Source organism: Corapipo altera, unplaced genomic scaffold, assembly GCF_003945725.1.
Source record: "Corapipo altera isolate COAL_440 unplaced genomic scaffold, ASM394572v1 22b, whole genome shotgun sequence".
Classification (NCBI taxonomy): Eukaryota; Metazoa; Chordata; class Aves; order Passeriformes; family Pipridae; genus Corapipo; species Corapipo altera.
This window is the reverse complement of record NW_020884876.1, coordinates 9,332,713-9,351,628: the sequence shown is the minus strand read 5'-3', so window position 1 is coordinate 9,351,628 and position 18,916 is coordinate 9,332,713. Positions and strand designations below refer to the sequence as shown.

Below are 18,916 nucleotides of genomic sequence, written 5' to 3'. Positions count from 1 at the left end.
ACCCTGTCATATGTCTGGGGAGAGGGAAAGGAGAGCTAAGAGAGTCAACGGTGAAGTGACACCTTCTTAAAACTTACTTCCATCTCTTCACTATGGTGTGGAGTATATTAACAGTAGGAAGTTGGTACTGGAGTTATCATTTTGTGTGGATGGTATTTTTCATGAGATCAAACAGGTTTTTCCAAGTCAGAGCATTTGCTTACGTTCAAATAATTTATTTCATGTCAATCAAATTAGATCCAGTAACTATGTTAAGGTTATGTAAAGGATTTTTGTTGAGGTGTGAAGTGATCATTTTATTCCTTCCTTTATTAACAATATTTTCCCTGAATCCATTTTTTATTTTCCAAAAGGCCAAAGAGATGCACTAGGGATGTGAGACATCTTACATGATAAATAGTTTAATACTTCAAAAACCAAAGGGCTAAATATGGCTCAGAAAGAAAAGTAGAACTTTTAAGATTCCAATAATTTTAATTCTGTCTTGAAAAGCTTTGCTTTCCTAGTTGATATTTTGAAGTGCAATCTATCATCCCTCACAATAAGGCAATACTGTTCACTTTCATGGATTTACTCCTAGTGGTAAATTATCAACAAATAGCTTCATTCTTGTTATGATGTGGCCGGTATCCCCTACTCCTGAACCCTGGTAACAGATGAGATTTCTGTTCACATCACAGGAAATGCAACAACAATTCTCACAATTAAATACTGGTGTTTACTGAAGCAACAATTAGAAGGAAATAAGGATATATAATTTTACCTTAGTAATTTCTAATGTAAATTGATGGTATTTTGATATATACAAAATAAAGATTTTTAAAAAAAAATCTTAATCTTCTCAAAATGTTAATTTATTGCACAAGACAAAAGAACGGCTATATTCAGGTTGATCAAAGCACCTCCTAGTCTGATACCTTGTCTCTAATAGTGGCCAGTCAAAAATGCCTAGGAAAAATAAGAACAGATCAAGCATAAAAAGAAACTTTCTGGCATGTGGCAGTCCACAGCTCAGGGATTTCACAAGCTGAAGGTTATTTTTTGAAGGCTTTATTCCATGAATTTTTGATAAGTTTTCAAACCTATCAGTCAAGTTCTGACTTCCAGAACACAGAGCTAACAGTGAAGTGACACCTTCTTAAAACTTACTTCCATCTCCTCACTATGGTGTGGAGTATATTAACAGTAGGAAGTTGGTACTGGAGTTATCATTTTGTGTGGATGGTATTTTTCATGAGATCAAACAGGTTTTTCCAAGTCAGAGCATTTGCTTACGTTCAAATAATTTATTTCATGTCAATCAAATTAGATGCTGTTAACTATGTTAAGGTTATGTGATTGTCTCAGTTTAACTGTGACCTGTTTACACAAGTACTTTGTTTGTTTGTTTGTTTTTGGAGGGCTTTTTGTTTGCTTTTATTTGATAATCGTATTGGAAAAAACAGTTAACATCAGTATTGATTTCCCAGAGGTATGTTATACTTCATCTCAGTTACCATTCTTCTGCACAGAAGGGTCCTAAACTCTTAAGTTGGCTCTCCTGTAGAAGTATGTTGTCACCTCACTGATCTTTTGATGATCATGTCTTTTTTCTACTTTTTTTCTATTAAGGAATGGTTTTAAATCTTCAGACATAAGTGGCTTTAAATTGTGTAGCTACTGTCTATTTAGTCTTCATAACAAGGGTCATTTTGAAAAGATTTTAAAATCTGTAGTCCTAGCATAAAATAAAGTACTTTTAAAAGGACACAATAATTTGACACACTGATTAAGAAAAATGGTATTTCTAAAAGACTGTGATTCTATTCACCATGTGTTGGCGAATAGAATTATACAATGAATATTCTTGGTCCGTGTGGTAAGATGGGAAGAAACTATTGCCAAAGATTCTGGAAGTAAGGGAGTTTAAGGGAATTTAATCTTTCACTTTCAAAACAAGAAAGGTATTGGATTTTGTAGATGAATAAAAATATTTAAACAATTAAATTAACACTCTACGCAGAAACAAAAGCATGTAACACAGGCCAAGGTTTAGGAAAATTTTTTAATTATCCCAGAATTTTTGGAGTTGAAAGTGTTTCAACAACTTAAAACTTTTCCCCAGGGAATAGAATCTCTTGCTATGTATTACTTAAAATATGTGAATTTAGTATAACAAATCTAGAAATTTAAGTCAAAATTCTTAGGTCAAAATTATTTAACCAAAACTGAGAAAGATGTATATCTGAATTTTGAATGTTTGGGGGTTTTTTGAGAAGAGACAGGCTAAATCCTTTCTGTTCAAGTTCTTAAATTAATTAAAAGTATTATGTACAAAATGAAACCTGCTGTTAATAGCTCCAATAGAATTATAGAACCAGAGAATTTTTTAGATTTGAAAAGACCTTAATGATCATTGAGTCCAACCATAAACCCAGCACTGCCAAATCCCATAAATAAACCATATCCCTAAGCCCCACTTCTAAACATACAATTATCACTAGAGTACTTTACTACTTCTGAAATGTCTGAATGCATGTGAAGTGCTAGAAGAAAAAAGACAAGCGTAACAAAGATTGTCCACTTCTACTGAACTTCTCTTGTAGAACAGATATCGCTTAAATTTAAATTTTTAAAATATTTTAAAAGACTGCCATGTGCATTTCTCATCCGCTTTAGGTTCAGCACACCTAGCACAGTTAAGAACACATGGAATATAAAGCATAAATAATATTTTTTGTGTAAGGTTTGAAATCACCCTGCTAGGAGAAAGGAAAAGATGAGGGGGGTGTGAGTGGAAAAAGTATGAGCAGAATTATTGTCAAATATGTCCCAAAACCATACTTGCTACTAAACACAAAATAGTTGTTAGTGGGTCTGAGCAGCCTGCCCTCTCTTATACTCTTGGTTAAAAATGATGTTCCTGAAAGCAATATTCCCAATGGAAATAAGCAGATAAAAGAATGCATATTTTCTCAGATTGAAACTTAAAAATAAGTGTCATAAAATTATGCATAGTTTTTGTATTTCCCATTCTACGGTATCACAGAATCACAGAATATGCTGAGTTGGAAGGGTTCCACAACTATCATCAAGTCCAACCCTTAGCCCTGCACAGGACCATCCCCATGTGCCTGAGAGTATTGTCCAAATGCTTCTTGAACCCTGTTGGGTTGGCCTTGCTGGCTGCCAGGGCACTGTTGACTCATATTCAACTTGCTGTCGACCCGGACCCCCAGGTTCCTTTCTGCAGCACTGCTTTCCAGCATCTCTTTCCCCAGGCTGTATGTACATCCAGCATTGCCCCACTGTCGAAGTGGTAGTACCTTTTGGATTTTATTATTGATTCAGATTGAACACATCATTACTGTTTGAGTAGGAATTGGATTTACCTGACCCAAATGGATGGTGTATTTGTTTATTTTTCTCTTTGGTAGAAATTTTAGATTTCTATGCCATAGGGCATCTATGGCTCTAACCATGCAAAGGTTAGAAGAGGAAAAACAGAGAGTGATCAATGGGTTAGTGTAAATTATGCCATGCACAACATGATTGTACCTTTGTAGTAAACAAATCCACACATTCTGAAATACTTTGTAAGCATTTTATTGAAAGGGACAGAGAGGTAGCAAAACTAAGGAAATTTTAAGCCAAAGAAATATCGTCTTTGGTTAAAATACTATGACAGAATTAAGTTGTAATAGACATTGCCAGATGATGTCTTGGAGGCCAGAATCACAATTTAGCTTAAAAAGGGATTAGTCTTATTTCTATCTCAGGAGTTTATGTGCTAGGGATTGGCAGAACTTTGAAAGGCATACCAGGGAAGAATGACAGTATACGTCCTTCTATGCATCAAATAATATCCACTGTCAGGTGTGGAAATCTAGACAAACTGAGGCTCGGTTCAGATTTTCTGTGTTCGTGTGAGAAATATGTGTAAAAAATAGGGTATAACTTGAGTTCTACTGTACTAGGAAAATTTTCAGGTGTCACTGTGACAGCTGACATAGCAACACTGACCCAGAAGTGGAGATGAAATGTTTAGAAAGGCAAAGCCCTATCATTCAGACAGTAAATAAGAAAAGTTTTCATTTCTTAAGTATTCATTACAGGAATGCTAATCCTATAATGGTACAATGCCAAAAGACATTGTTAGTCATGGCATAACCTGCATTTGAAAATTAGATTCTGTTATATCCAGAGAGGAGAATTGAAAAACTGTTCCAGTAGCTACAGATGTTATACAGATATTGTCCCAATATTAAAGAACAGCAAAAACATGCAAATTTTCATGATACATAAATCAGTACTGAAAATGCTGGATATATGTCCCATTTGGAATAGAAGAGGCAGACAAACAAGTACACTTCTTGGATTGTTAGATATGAAGATACAAAAGCATAAAGGTTAAGACCAAGAAGTAGTCAGATTAAAACTTGGAAACCTTTTGAGTTCACTGGGGACGTTGTCTTTCTCATGAAATATCCTAACTGTGGCTAAAATGTACTTAATGCAAAACATATTTATTTAGCTTCTTCACTGAGTAGTAGAAAAAGCATTACAATTCTGCCCACAAAGCTGAAATTTGACTGTTTTCTGTATCCTAAAAAAAAAGTTAACTTTAACTTTCCTGTCACACAGTTGTTTTCTCTTTTATTCTCACAGCTAACATTAATCACACTCACACCTTTTCAGCATTACAAATCTGTTTAGATATTTAAGATTTTAAGGTGTTTAGAAGGGTTACTATAGTTTTTGTATACTTTACTGTGTCTGTAAAGCATGTTAATAGGAATAATTTTGAATGTTCAGAATAGTTGCTATTTGAAAATTTTCAGAATAAAAGGCTACAATAGGACTTTTTTTTGCCCTAACATTCTGACACTGTTTAATTACCTGATTGTTAAACTAAGAAACATAGTGATCCATTAAAAAATTAGCAAATGGAACTGTAAATGTAATAGAACTATGGCCAATGTTTCAAAGACGCATACCTAAACTTTCAGTCTCTGAAAAATGTCAATGGGTGGGAATCATGCAGATGTGTTTTAAAACAAAGTGCTTCACTTTGAACCCAGAGCAAAATGTCAAACTAAAATAGTATGAAATTGTCTCCAGAGAGTTACATAGAATCATAGAAGTGTGTAGGTTGAAAAAATTCTTTAATATCATCAAGTCCAAAATTAATCTAGCACTGTGATCTTCACCATTAAACCATATCCCCAAATCTAGATTTTTTTTTTAACATTCCAGGAATGGTGATTTTGTCCACTTCCCTGGACAGTCTGTCCCAATGAGTGACCACCATTTCAGTGAAGAAATTTTTCCTAATATCCTGCCTAAACCTCCCCTGATGCAACTTAAGACCATTTCCTCTCATCCTGTCACTTGTTACCTGGGAGAAGAGACCAACACCTATTTCACTACAGCCTCCTTTTAGGTTGTTGTAGAGAGCGATGAGGTTTCCCCCTAAGCCTCCTTTTCTCCAGGCTAAAAAACCCTAGCTCCCTCAGCTGCTCCTCATAAGACTTGTGCTCAACCCCTTCACCAGCTTCATTGCCCTTCCCTGGACTTGTTCCAGTGCTTAGTGTCTTTCTTTTAGTGAGGAACTCAGAACTGGCCACGGTACCCAAGGTGCAACCTCACCTATGCCAAGTATAAGGGGACAATCACTTCTCTAGTCATGCTGGCCACACTATTTCTGACACAGGCTAGGATGCCATTGGCATTCTTGGCCACCTGGGCACACTGCTGGCTCATGCTCAGCTGCTGTTGATCAGCACCCCCAGGTCCTTGTTCACTGGGCAGCTTTCCACCCACTCTTCCCCAAACCCATAGCACTGCATGGAGTTGTTGTGACCAAAGTGCAGGATTTGGCATAGCAATAATAGTAACAATATAAGAAGGAACCCAGCTCTATGCATAGATGGGTGAAAGATGGAGAAAAATATTCTGTTCTCAGGATTATACTTTGATAAGGACCAAACAGCTTTCGTCATTAATATCTTCATTCACCAAACAAAACATGCAAAAAGTTTCTGCAAACCATGTTGATGGACTTGTCCAGCACTAAGGAATATTGAGCTTATAGCTGGAGCAGTAAACCTGAGTATTTGTTTGCACACAGTGTTCTGTGAAATTTAGTTTAAATTTGTACTTACAGAAAATAGCTTGGGAAACTTTGCTGTTACAGGCTAAGACAAAACCCAAAATTTATAGCTCTGATATTGCCTATTTTTTTTCCATTTCTTTGCTTTTCAGCCTGTAATTTTCGATGGATCTTAAATTTCCAGTATTTCTTTTTCCCTCTGGAATTCATTAACTCTAGTTCTATAGTATAAAGGGGACGATTTGATGTAAGAATGTTTGTGTTATTTCCATTTTAAACTGAGCTGTCCAATCAACACCTGCAGACTGTGTATGCATTAGTTTACTCTGCATGCTGCCTAGGAAGTATAGTCTAATGATGTTTTTGATTGAGTAAACATTTGCAAGCAAGGCTTTTATTGTATATATTCTCAGTGCTACATGAACAAAGCAAATTAATCACCCTAGCACCTTTTTTCTTGTGAAACTAACTTGTTCTGAATTTTATTAAGTTCTCTTTCACTCCTTATATTTAGATCTCTGCTATTCAGACTGTTCAGAGCCACATATACATTTATAGGTAAAGGGGATTATTTTTCATGGCATTTTAGCTGTAAAGCACTTTTATCTAAAGATAAGTTTTATCTAAACATATTGTGATGGCATTGTCCCTATAAAGGTAAGCACTGATATTTATGAATCTTGTACATAGAAAAGATTATAAGAGACTTCTCACCAGGAATGTTATAGACTTTTTTATAAAATGCTACAAAAAAGTACCCATTTTGTTAGATGAAAGCATTTCAAACTTCTTTCATTACTTGAAGACATAACATTGTCTTTACAGATCTTTTGAAGTTAGGAATTTTTTAGAAGGTTGAAAAAATTCGTCCAATATTTGAAAAGATCAACTGAAAGAGATGGCTTGTCATAGAACTTCAGGGCAAACCCCAAGAGGGTTTTGATCCACAATCCCTTAGGTGCTGTACATTTGTGTTTTCATTCATACCAGTGCCTTCAAATACTTGCCAAATTTGAACAATTTTTTTTTTTATTTCACACTAAAGGTCTCATTCAGAGAGGTGTTGTACAACAGTATATCCTCTTTATGTTGCTCTTCTTGGGAGTCAAGGAATGGTATGGCCTAATGAGGTACAACATAGGTTATCAACAGGATTTTAGGAGGGACATCAATAGCTTTACATCAGAAGCAAACTCAAAAGACTTATAAGAAAAAAAATTAAGTGAAGAGTTCGTGCCCCATGATACCGTTTTCCAGGAAGAGAAAGTTCAATAATACCAAATAAAAAATATCAAATAATAAAAGCAAATTCTTAATGTTTGTTCTGATTCATTTATGATTACTGAAGAAAATATTTCATCAATTAGAAATATTTAGATATTTCTGTAATCTTCAGAGCAAACAAATATTTTAAGAAACATGAAAATAATTACTTCGAAGTAGTGTATGTGAATATTTTCAAAAGAGCTAAGAAAAGCAGTAAACATGTTTAATGTTTTACAGCACTTGAAACATGAACACGCTATATGATAGAGGCAAAACTGTTTATGTGAGATATATATTGTTTATTTTCACTCTGCATATTCCTCACAATTAATTTTCCTATTCCTGTGAAATAGATGTCATTATTTGTGCTTATTTGACACAGACTCTTCTGAGTTAATTGCAGTTGGTCTAGAATATTGGAATATAGTTTTCTGCTGCTTTTAGTCTTTCATTCTGTGTATTCTTAGGTGACATACCAATTTAAGATGGAGTTTAGTCAGGTAGTTTTAATTCAAATGTGATCTTTTAAAATTAACATATAGTTATATACATTAAAAAATAACAATTATGAATAAGTAATAAATTCCTCTTAATGATAAACAAATTAAATCTAATCACTGATAGCTTTTAGACCTAATACTTGATGAAGTCTTACATTGTAAAATATAATTGAGGCAGATTGGTCTACAGTGAAATTCCTGAGATGATATAATGAGACACAATATGTTAATGTGTAATTTTCATCTGATTTCTGTCCTCTCTTGAAATCGGAAACTTTACACTGAATCATTTGATTTTACAAGTCATGGAAAAAGTTAATTCTGATTATGCAGTTGAGGCCAAATCTGATGTTTCAAGTGCTGCTTCTGAAAATACAGCTATGATAAGGCTACAGAGTGGTTTGGTAAAAAATTTGTTTGCATTCTGTCAGGATACCAGTAGGACCGTGTCTCCCCTGATATATCTTTGCAGTTTAGCTATAGGAAAAACTGAGGTGTAGAGCATAAACACATGAAAAACTTACAGTACTGAGATCAGATCAAAGCTCTGTCTTGCACGATATTGTGTTTGATCAATTATGAATATCTGTGGAGTAGTGTGGAAACAAGGAAGTATATATTGATACCTCCTTGCCTACTTCCACTGGGTGTCTGAATCTCCTTCCAAATCCACTTATAACCATTTTTCTATGAATGGGTCTAATTCATTCACAGCCTAATTTTTTGTGTGATAAAACTTTTGTTTGTTTTGGGCCTGTCACCCCCTAACTTCATTTAATAACCCCTAATCTTTGTATTAGAAAAGGTAATTAATTAATTGTTGCTACATGACTTTCTCCATACCACATGTGAATTTCTAGATACTCATCAAGAAGTCTCCAGACCTAGTATTTCTGGGCCTATGAGTTCTGGCAAATCTAGTCTGTCTGATGCATTTTAATGACAAGTAGTATATGGCATCTGAATTGCAAATAGCGTATGATACTGACTGAGACCATAAAACTAACTTGAAAATCTTCCCAAAATCATAGAATCATAGAATAATTTGGGTTGAAACGGACTTTTAGAAGTCATCTAGTCCAGCCCCCCTGCAATAAGCATGGGTAACTTAAGCTAGATTTGGTTGCTCAGAGGCCCATCAACCTGGCCTTTAGCACTTCCGGCGATGGGACATTTACCACCTCTCTAGGCAACTTGTTCCAGTGCCTCACCAGCCTCATGGGAAAGAATTTCTTTTTAATACCTAATCTCAACCTGCCCTCTTACAATTGAAAGCCATTTCCCCTTCTCGTTACAGACCTTTGTAAAAAGTCCCTCTCCTGCTCTCTTATAAGCCCACTTTGGATACTGGAAGGCTTCTCTAAAGTCTCGCGGGAGCCTTGTCTTCTCCAGGCTGAACAACCCCAACTCTCTCAGCCTGTCCTCATAGGAGAGATGCTCCTTCCTCTGATCATTTTTGTGATCTTCCTCTGGACCTACTCCACATCTTTCTTGTTCTGAGATGTTCAGAGCTGGATGCAATACTCCATGTGGGAGTCTCATGAAAGCAGAGTAGAGGGGCAGAATCACCTCCCTCGATCTGCTGGCCACGCTTCTTTTGATGCAGCCCGGAATCTGGTTGGCTTTCTGGGCTGCAAGTGCACACTGCTGGCTCCTGTCCAGCTTTCTAGCCACCAGCATCCTGAAGTCCTTCTCAGCAGGCCTGCTCTCCCCCCCACCACAGTTTGCTGTGCTGCTTTTTCAGGAGATGTAGGGGTGTTTAAAGTCCCCTAGAAGGAAGAGAGCCTTTGAGCCCAATGCCTCCTGTAGCTGGAAGAAGAAGGCTTCATCAATAGGCTTCCCTTTATCTGGTGGCCTGTAGTAGACATCAACCACAAAGTTCCCTTAGTTGCCTCAGTCTCCAATTCTTACCCAATAAGACAGTCTGATTTGGATCAGTTCCTTTACAAAATATTTCACGTTGTTTGCTTTCACAATCTAATCAGGATTAAAGAGAATTACTCAAAATAATGATTTCTTGTGAAAGATTTTTATTTTGGAAGCCATATGCTGGTGAAAAAAAATTTCCAAGGAAAACTTTTGGTGAACCAAAAGAGATTTGAAAGTTTCCAACTAGTTTTAAATATGAAGAAAAAAAGAGGCACCTCTCTCCCTTAACTGTACAACAGAACTACAATACAGGTGCACGGGCCCTGAGGTATATAATGATAAGCTATGACAGGAGCACTCAAACTCTGTGTGGAATGTTGAGTATGCCATTACATTAAAAAAAATTATTGGCATTTACATTGCATGTGGATCATGCATACATACATATGCATGCATTTTTTTATATTTGTATCCATACATAAGTAAGTAAATTGGGTGTTAATCTTTTGTGATTACCCTTAGAAATTCATGCTTTACTTACAAAAGTCCATTTCTCACCAACTTGTAAAAAAGCCATTCTTGTATTTTTTTTGATAATATGCTGGCTATTAAACTTGATTCCATCTCAGGAGAATGCATGTAATATCATGCTTTATAACTTGTTGAAATTAACTACATCCTTAGTTCTTGGAAAGCTTTTTGGAACAATGTTTCACATTTCCTCTACATAATTGTGACAGAGGTGATAGATTATATGAAATTACTACAATCTGAAGATTTTTTATGAAAGGGGATGTCATGCATTTGAAATATATGCCTGCCTGTATTGTTCTTAGGAGGTGTGTGCCATATGCTAGATACACAGAATATTTTTAAATTATTTCCTGATCATTTTTATAATCTCATAATAGAAAATTATGAGATTAAAATTCTCCTAGATCTCATGGATCACATTCTTAAATAAGTTCCTGTTTATAGGAAAAGACAGATTGGTGTATTGTTTAAATCTGAGTTCATCAACATGAGGGAAAGAGTCTGATACCCTGTGTGGTAACACATGGTTTCAAATGATTTTGTTCTTGGCTAAAAGAACTCACAGCTGATCTCAATTATTAAACTGAGAGTTCTATTCTTTGAACACTCTATGAAGCCATAAAAAACTGATTCTGTGCACATGTATTGCACATTAAGGTTGTGTGATCCAGCACCATATTTACAAAATAAAACCCAAGAAATTGCTTGAAAATTCTCATCTCCTGAATGCACTAGAAAATACGGTTTGGGGTTTTTTTTCATACAAGAAATAGTGATTAAGTTATATGTGTAGCTGGTGAAGAATTTACAGTGATCTGTCTAATTTCATCGTCAATATTTACTGCACATTTTAAAGGATCTGAATTATCTCGGATGCACTAATTATTCAGAAGAATTCTTTAAAGTACTTGTGCAAAAAATTCTTGATTTGTGTCCCATTACATTTGTTTTCAAAATACTGAGCTTTCATTCTGTGTTGGGTTGCAGTTGTCTCAATTCAACATATGTAAACAGTTTCTCACATTTCATTGAATATAAGGACATAATATTTTCAAGCTTCTATGTATGTATTATTTTATTAAAATGAGAAATCCATTTTCATGGCCATTATGTAAAATATAAAAAGTATTTCAAGAAACTGTACAAAATTAAGAAGGTTAATATAAATTTTGCACTATTTGCCCAATTATAGAGATGTAAATATGAACAAGCTGCAGAAAAATTCAGCTGCATGTATAGTATGGAGTTCAGCTTAATCATCTCTGTGTAATAGATCATGTGGACTTTTTTTTGTATTTTCAGCATTTTGTTTATAATTTGTTCTAAACACTGTAACTTGCTAAGTTATAACCTACTCATTAGGTTGAAATAGTATACTGTGCCAATTTCTTCTTTGATTGAGGACTGTGATGTGTATTCCAGCTACCAGGAAAAGCAAAAATTAATACAAAATATATATGAGACAGACTGAGATATTGGAATCTTTTGGAGCTTGACTGTCTAAGCACAGATACAGTATACAATTCTGTAAAATTGTCTTAAGAAATCTTAGTTTTCATTAAAGTTGGATTCAGTCTGCATTTGCTGAATTGAAATATTTTAATGATGTGCACACTCATCACAGAGTAAAAAGATTTTTTCTTGTAGGTTTTTTTGTTGTAAAACGTTAAGAAAAATGAAACCTTTCTAACATAGATATATGTCTCAGTTTGTACTTGAAAGTTTTCTACCTTCAAAATCATAACTTTAGTTATTAGATATATTTTTCAGTTTACTTACATATGTGTTTATCATTTACATATGTGGTTATCTGGTGGTATTTTTTGTTGTCTTGTTTTCCATAAAAACCAAATACTTGATACTGCTTTATAGAGAATTTCCTTGCTGCAGCACTGTATAGAAAAACATTTCAACATCAGCTGTGAAACAGGAGACAGAAATATCAGATCTTTAGTAGCTAGAATGCAAGACATGAAGAAAATAGAACAGTAAAATATTAGAGCTCTAGTGTAAATTGGTATATGTACTTGTTATTATTTATTTTTTGTGTTATGGCATTGTAGTATTGCAACACTGGCAGGGTATCTGATTCTTGTATTGGCTAAATAAATAAATACCTAAAAGCTTGATAGAGCTCATTCAAAACTACCGTTGATCTCAGTTAGACTTCTGTGTGCAAGCAGCATCCAAACAGTGATATAATATTCTATGTTGAAATCAAATTCTTTTAATAATCCCTACTGTTGCATCCTGATACCATCTTTCAGCTATATTTTATTCAGGAAAAACAATTTCAACCACCACTGACTACTTTAAAGTACTCTTTATAGTTACTTAATAATGAGATTTTGGTTTTCAAATATGTGTTAATCAAAAGCAAAGCAGATGTTGAAAATGACTGACTTTGTTTTTCATTCAAAACTTGTAATTTTAAGGTAATTTGTATCACATGAAATGACCACTGGATATTGCTGTGCTGAATAAGAATGTTTAACTAAGAGGTAGAAGTTCTTCCTTTTCATAGATGACACTAAGTTGGGTGTGAGTGAGTGTTGATCTGCTGATGATAGAAGGGCTCTGCTAGATCAAAAGGCCGAGGTCAGTTGTATGAGATTCAATAAGGCCAGGTGCCTTATTATGTGTTAGCCTGGAGAAAAAGATGCTTATGGGAGAACTTATTGCTCTCTACAGCTACCTAAAAGGAGGTTGTAGTTAGGTGGGGGTCCATGTCTTCCTCCAGGTAACAAGTGACAGGATAAAAGGGAATGTCCTCAAGTTGCACCAGTGGAGGTGTAGATTGGATATTCGGATAATTTTTTTTCATGGAAAAGGTTGTAAAGCATTGGAACAGACTGCCCAGGGAAGTGATGGAGTCACTATCCCTGGAAAAACCTGTGCGTATGACACATGAGGACATGGTTTAGTAGTGAACATGGTGGTAGTGGTGCTAGGTTGATTGTTGGAATTGATGATCTGAAAGGTCTTTTCCAACCTTAATGATTCTTTGATTCTAATGTGATTGCAGACTTTGGCAGTGAAGCATTCTATTGCCTTTTGTTTGCATAAGATTTTCAGACACATCTGGGAGTATTGCTAAACTAATAAAAAGGCATGTTTTTATATTCCTTATTTTTTATTGTTTTAGTAAAATACAGTTGAGCACATATTCTTTTTGACCAGCAATAAAGTAATATTGTAAAATGAAATGTAGGCCAATATACACTAAATCACTGATACATTGCTGTATCCTGGAATACAGAAAGGTCATGTAATGAGTCTAAAATAATTATGTGAAGTAGGATAATGAACTGTGAGAGAGTGCAACTATCCCAACTGCTGCACTCAGCTAGCATGTAAACTGGAGAGAGAATTCATTCCTGCTGAAAAAGAGATGGCAATCTATTGAGATTGTAAGTTTGGTTTTAAATTACTCCTCCTAAGAAAACTTAGAATTTCAATTCCAGATCCTATAATAAGAACTGGACTAGGGGAACAGGGCAGTATATTAGAAATTCATAATCATAGGCTCTGATTCCAGTAATTCAGAATAAGGAAGAATTTTTCTGACTTTCTGTGGATTTAAAGGTTTAGAAGGATAATGAAGAGAGAAAATGAGCAAAGAATAGAGTTTGAGAACAATTTAATACAGCCATTTTGGAATAAGTAAAATATTCCAGAATTCTGTAGTTCATAGAGATTATTACTATTAAGGTTTGTTTACCTTTATATTGTACAAAATCTTAGGTTACCATAGTTGCTTAGGTAAAGTAAAATTAGAAAATATGGACATTTGGCAGCAGGTTTCTTAGGATTCAAATCTCTCCTCTTTGATGCCACTTTTTCCTAATAACCCTACCATAATTTATGAAGCTAGAAAAATGAGAATGTAATCTGCTAGTGCAAAGTATTTGCTCACTAGAACAAAGAAAAATTATGTAAAATTACATTGTCATTGGTCTGTTCTTGGGGTAGAATGGCACATAGCACCCCTTACACAATCAACTTCATGAAAATCAGTAAAAAATTTCAGGATCTAGGTAAATTTCAGGAAGTAGCAAGGAAAAAAGTGGCACTTAGTGAAGAGAACAAATGTCAAAAGAAATATGCTGTTGGCTATAAAGAGCAGAGTGTAATACTCAGAAAAAGAGCAATTGATGACTCAGTCTAAATCAGCCTCTTGAAGGGATTGAAACCTGATGTAGATACATTTATCTTGCCTAATACTGTTAATAGAAAGCATGCCTAAAAATATGTCTGGCACCTTTGAAAACAAGTCTTTTCAGAGTGTCTTTAAATATATTCTTTCTGTTTTCTTCTTTCCTAAGAAAGCTAAATAGCATAGATCCTGACAGGATCACAAAATTATCAGCTTCTGTTATCCCAGGAAATGACATTCTGTAAGTGGATCTCACTGGTTAGGATTTGTTTCCAGTATTGAAGGATGAAGTAACATTCCAGAATAAGTCAGTTTTGGTGGTTGGAGCATTTTCTCTGGGTCTCAGCCTTTACTATTTATTGCCAGTTACACACATTTATTCTCGTATCTTGTACTTAAACTTTCTTCCACCACTTTTTTTTACCTCTGTGGCAAGTAATCGTATTCCCTTTCAGACTACATTTGGGAAGGCTAAAAAGATTAAACATTTTCAGCCTTTTTGATTCATAAACACAGCATTTAATGTACACAGTCTTAGTTAATTCCTGAGTGCATACTCTGAATTTTGCATGTTTACATTTGATTTCATTATGGTATGTTCTGTTAATATAGTTGACAAACCCATGAAGCTCTTTCTGTAAGAACTTCCACTCTTTTTATCTGTTGAAGATAAAGAAATGGTGTGAGCAACCTTCACTGATACACTATATTTTACTTGACTTATTGAGGTTTTATGCAAGATCCACCTCATTTAACGAGCTCCACTAGAAATCTTCCTTCAGACTCAGCCGGATTCTTCTCTATATCATCGTTCTTCTCTGCACTCCCATCTTCAGCTTAACTTTCTCTGAAACCAGTATCAAATCTATCACATTTCTGGTTTAAATATAAAACTATTTAGCTTACTTAATATGTATCAGATTGTCATCACAGTTTATAAAAATTTCCTTTTTTTTTCCTTTTTTTTTTCCTTTTACCTTTTACCTTTCCTTTTTCCTTTGCTTCAATATTTGCTGAGATCTTTTTTCTTCCATTTTTATCTCAGTTCCATAAATAAAATTACAGCAGGTTTCATAATAAATTGCAGTTATGGAGGCAGAAACTACTGAATTACTGTTCAGACAAGGAGCTTGTTAATGTTTCTGTTCCATGATCCCTTCTACACCTTTTGACTTTCGAAAAACAAAAGTAAGTACTGTAGTCTGTAATAATGTAGTACTTAGATTTAATATGCTTTATTTAGAAAGTTATTTCCGGTTTTGTACAATTGCTAGAATAAAAAATGTTTTGAAGGAGTGGAGTTTGAAAAAGAACCGTATGCAAACCACAGGAGTGTGTGGGAGGAAGGTGAGTTGAGGTTGAAGGTTAGTCCCCACACTAGTTGCTACCTGTGCAATGCACACCAAGTCCAAAAGGCTCTATATAACATCCACTCTATACTCTTCCGTTCATCATGGACCACAGAACTCTTTCCAAGCCTTAAAAAGAAAATTTTGACTAAAAACCTCACTCTGTATGATGTTTGTTTTCCAATTGTCACATAGAACACAACATGGAGTTATGACAAGCATATTACAGTTATAATATGTCAGTAAATTATATGCTGCCATAAAATTGGACATACCTAAAAAAAATGGCAATCTGAAATGAAAACAAAATGAATGCCAAAAGAGTGCCAGTGAGCATCTCTACTGTGTTATAAACCTGAGCAAATTATTTTGTGGAAATATTCTAAAACAAAAATATATTTACTATGTGCTCTGATTAATTTCAACTTGTGCTTGTAACTAATCCACCCACTGCAACCAGTCTAATGTTCATAGTGACTAAGCAGTTTATTTCCATTAAAATCTGTTCTATCACCCAAGCCCCTAGACAACATAATGAACTTACAGCATTTTTATGAGCAGATAAAAAGTTCTGCTTTATGTTTATTTCCTAAGTAAAACTTAAAACTGGTTTAAATCCAAAAAATTCAAGATTAGAACATACGAATTTTATTCTTTGTTGATTCTCCTGGGCTAATATGGTTTTTTGAGGTAGTTTCTAAACATCTGGCATTTGCTAAATTTATGAGCCTTGGATTTCAAGAAATTCGAATAGTTACAGTGAAGCAACTCCAGATTATGTGTGAAAAGACTGGGTTTTAGGAACTGATATCTAACTTCTGTAAAATTAGAAATCACAACGACCTGCTATAAAAAGCTATATCACTGAAAGCAGTCTATTTTATCGAATGACTTTTATGCATTTTATCGAATGATTGAAACTTAAGAACTTCACATAATTCTGAGTTCTAATGTAAAATATTACATACTTTAATTTAGTACATACCGTAATTCTTTATACTAATGTATCTTTCACTACAAATATTAGCATTGCAGTATAAAACGGGATAATTTTAAAAAGTGTTTAATTTTCTCCATAATTTCCTTGTCTTAATTTCCTCCTCTGAAAAGATACTTCAGAATTCAACATTTTTATTGTGTTCCTATTTACATGAACATGTAACAAGGCATTCTAGCAGTGTGCAATGATCAACAACATAAAGTTCTTGCTGGTATCAAGTGTTTGCCTGTCATAACTATGTCAGTTTTCTCTTCTGTCAGTTTCGTCAGCACTGAATTTGACAGATACACTTTGCCATCAGTGGCTTACTCTGAACTATAAAAAGGCAAAGTTGCCAGAGTAATTTGTTTCAAAGAACTTCTCAATTGACTGCAAAAGTAGCAGAACATATCCACAGGAAAAGATACTGCACTCATGAACTTCCTTTAAAAACACCACTGGTTATCAATACATTTTAAAGAGAAGAAATACAAAAATATATTTGATGTATGTATATTCATTCTCTGTAAGTTGTTTTCCCATTTTACTGTATTGTGAATATGAAAATGAATAGCACTGTAGAGACTCAATGTGCAGGAATCTTTTACAATTGATTTTTACCATTTAAAGAACATTTATATAAGAGTAGTTTTCAGCTTCCCTGTTAGATGTCTGACTGCATTTATTTGGCCTTGCTCAGACAAATACATGAAAATTCTGCAGGTAAAACGAAGTGGGTCCATTCTATCCCATTCTCAGTCTCTTAGGTACAGTACAGCTGCTCCACGCTCCTTGTTTTTCCTTAACCTTTTTGAAGGTTTTCTGTCCCACCAGATTGAAATTTTTAGTATAATAAATAATCCTATCATCAAACATTATTAAGAGCTGATGATTATTTGTTAGCTAAATAGATTTTCTTCCCTTCTTCCTGAAAAATGAATGAGAGATTTATCTGTCAGGCTACTCGGCTTTTTCATCCAAAAAGTACCATTCATGTCACTGAAATGATACACTTTTGACTAAACAGAAGTGTTAGTTGTTGTCAAAACTCTTCAAGTGTCTGACAGCTGTTACTTTTTTGCAATAGCACAGGATAAGATTTAGTATTGTAGAATATGTGGATTTTAACAAAATATGGAGCAAAGAAATTTAGGAATAGAAGGAATTAGGGCCATAGAGCTCTAGACAACTGATAGGGAATGGATATTCATAAGAGAATGTCGAACCAAAGAAAGTACTAAATATATCAAGATTTTATGGGAATGAGTTACCTTGACACAGACTTACATTTTTCTGAGAACTGTTATCAATTCTGTCTTTGCTCTTGTGGCAAAAACAGCACCAGACTTTCTATGCTTTATAATATGTACCTGCTTCTGATGAAATGCTTGCTTAATGGATCATCTATAAAATCATCAGAAAGATTTCATTCAAACTTTTCCTTCATATCCTTACTAGTTACTTTCAATACTGCAATTTTATATGCAGACAGAACTTTCAGAAAAGCAGTAATTTTTTTTTTCCTTTCTTACTCTGAATTTTTTTCAAAAACCTTGAACCTAATCTCTGGATTGAGGGCATGATAATATAATCTAGGGTCTATTTTATTGATTATCCATTTTCCTCATTACCATCTACTAATATATCATGCAAAATATAAGGTAATTTTATTTTTCAAGTACTTCAGATAATGTCTAATATTTACTATTTTTGGGGAGACCATCATGTTGCCTGCATACATGGGAGATAGAAAATATAAAGTAAAATATTTCTTGAAATTTTTTGAGTTATTTTGTGGTTACTACCTCATATGGAACACTCAAATCAGTACTGATGTGAGGGATTGAACCTGTTTTTAAGGTTAAGCTTGTATTTTTAGTATTTTTATTTGAATCTATACAGCTTGTGATTTGATAGCAAATTTCCCTGAGGAATTCCTTACTGTTCTGCTTTAATCTCTGCTTTAAATCTATGATGTAAAATTATGTTTTGTTATAATTTCAGAATATATGATCTAACAGTACAGTCGAAAAGCCACAAGTCTGTATTAATCTAAATAATCAAGACACAGGAATAATACAGAGGAGCATAACAATCTTCAAAAACTTTAAATTCGGATGCAGGCTAACTTTTTACAGTGTTTGGAAAATTGTCTTAGGAAATCAAGCTATT

The 18,916-nt window shown here is 34.3% G+C and overlaps 1 protein-coding gene across 1 annotated transcript in view; it reads left to right on the top strand.

Moving 5' to 3' along the window:
- TENM3 (teneurin transmembrane protein 3) overlaps positions 1-18,916 on the top strand; it is a 1,300,501-nt gene that overhangs the window by 468,175 nt on the left and 813,410 nt on the right. The window lies entirely within an intron of this gene.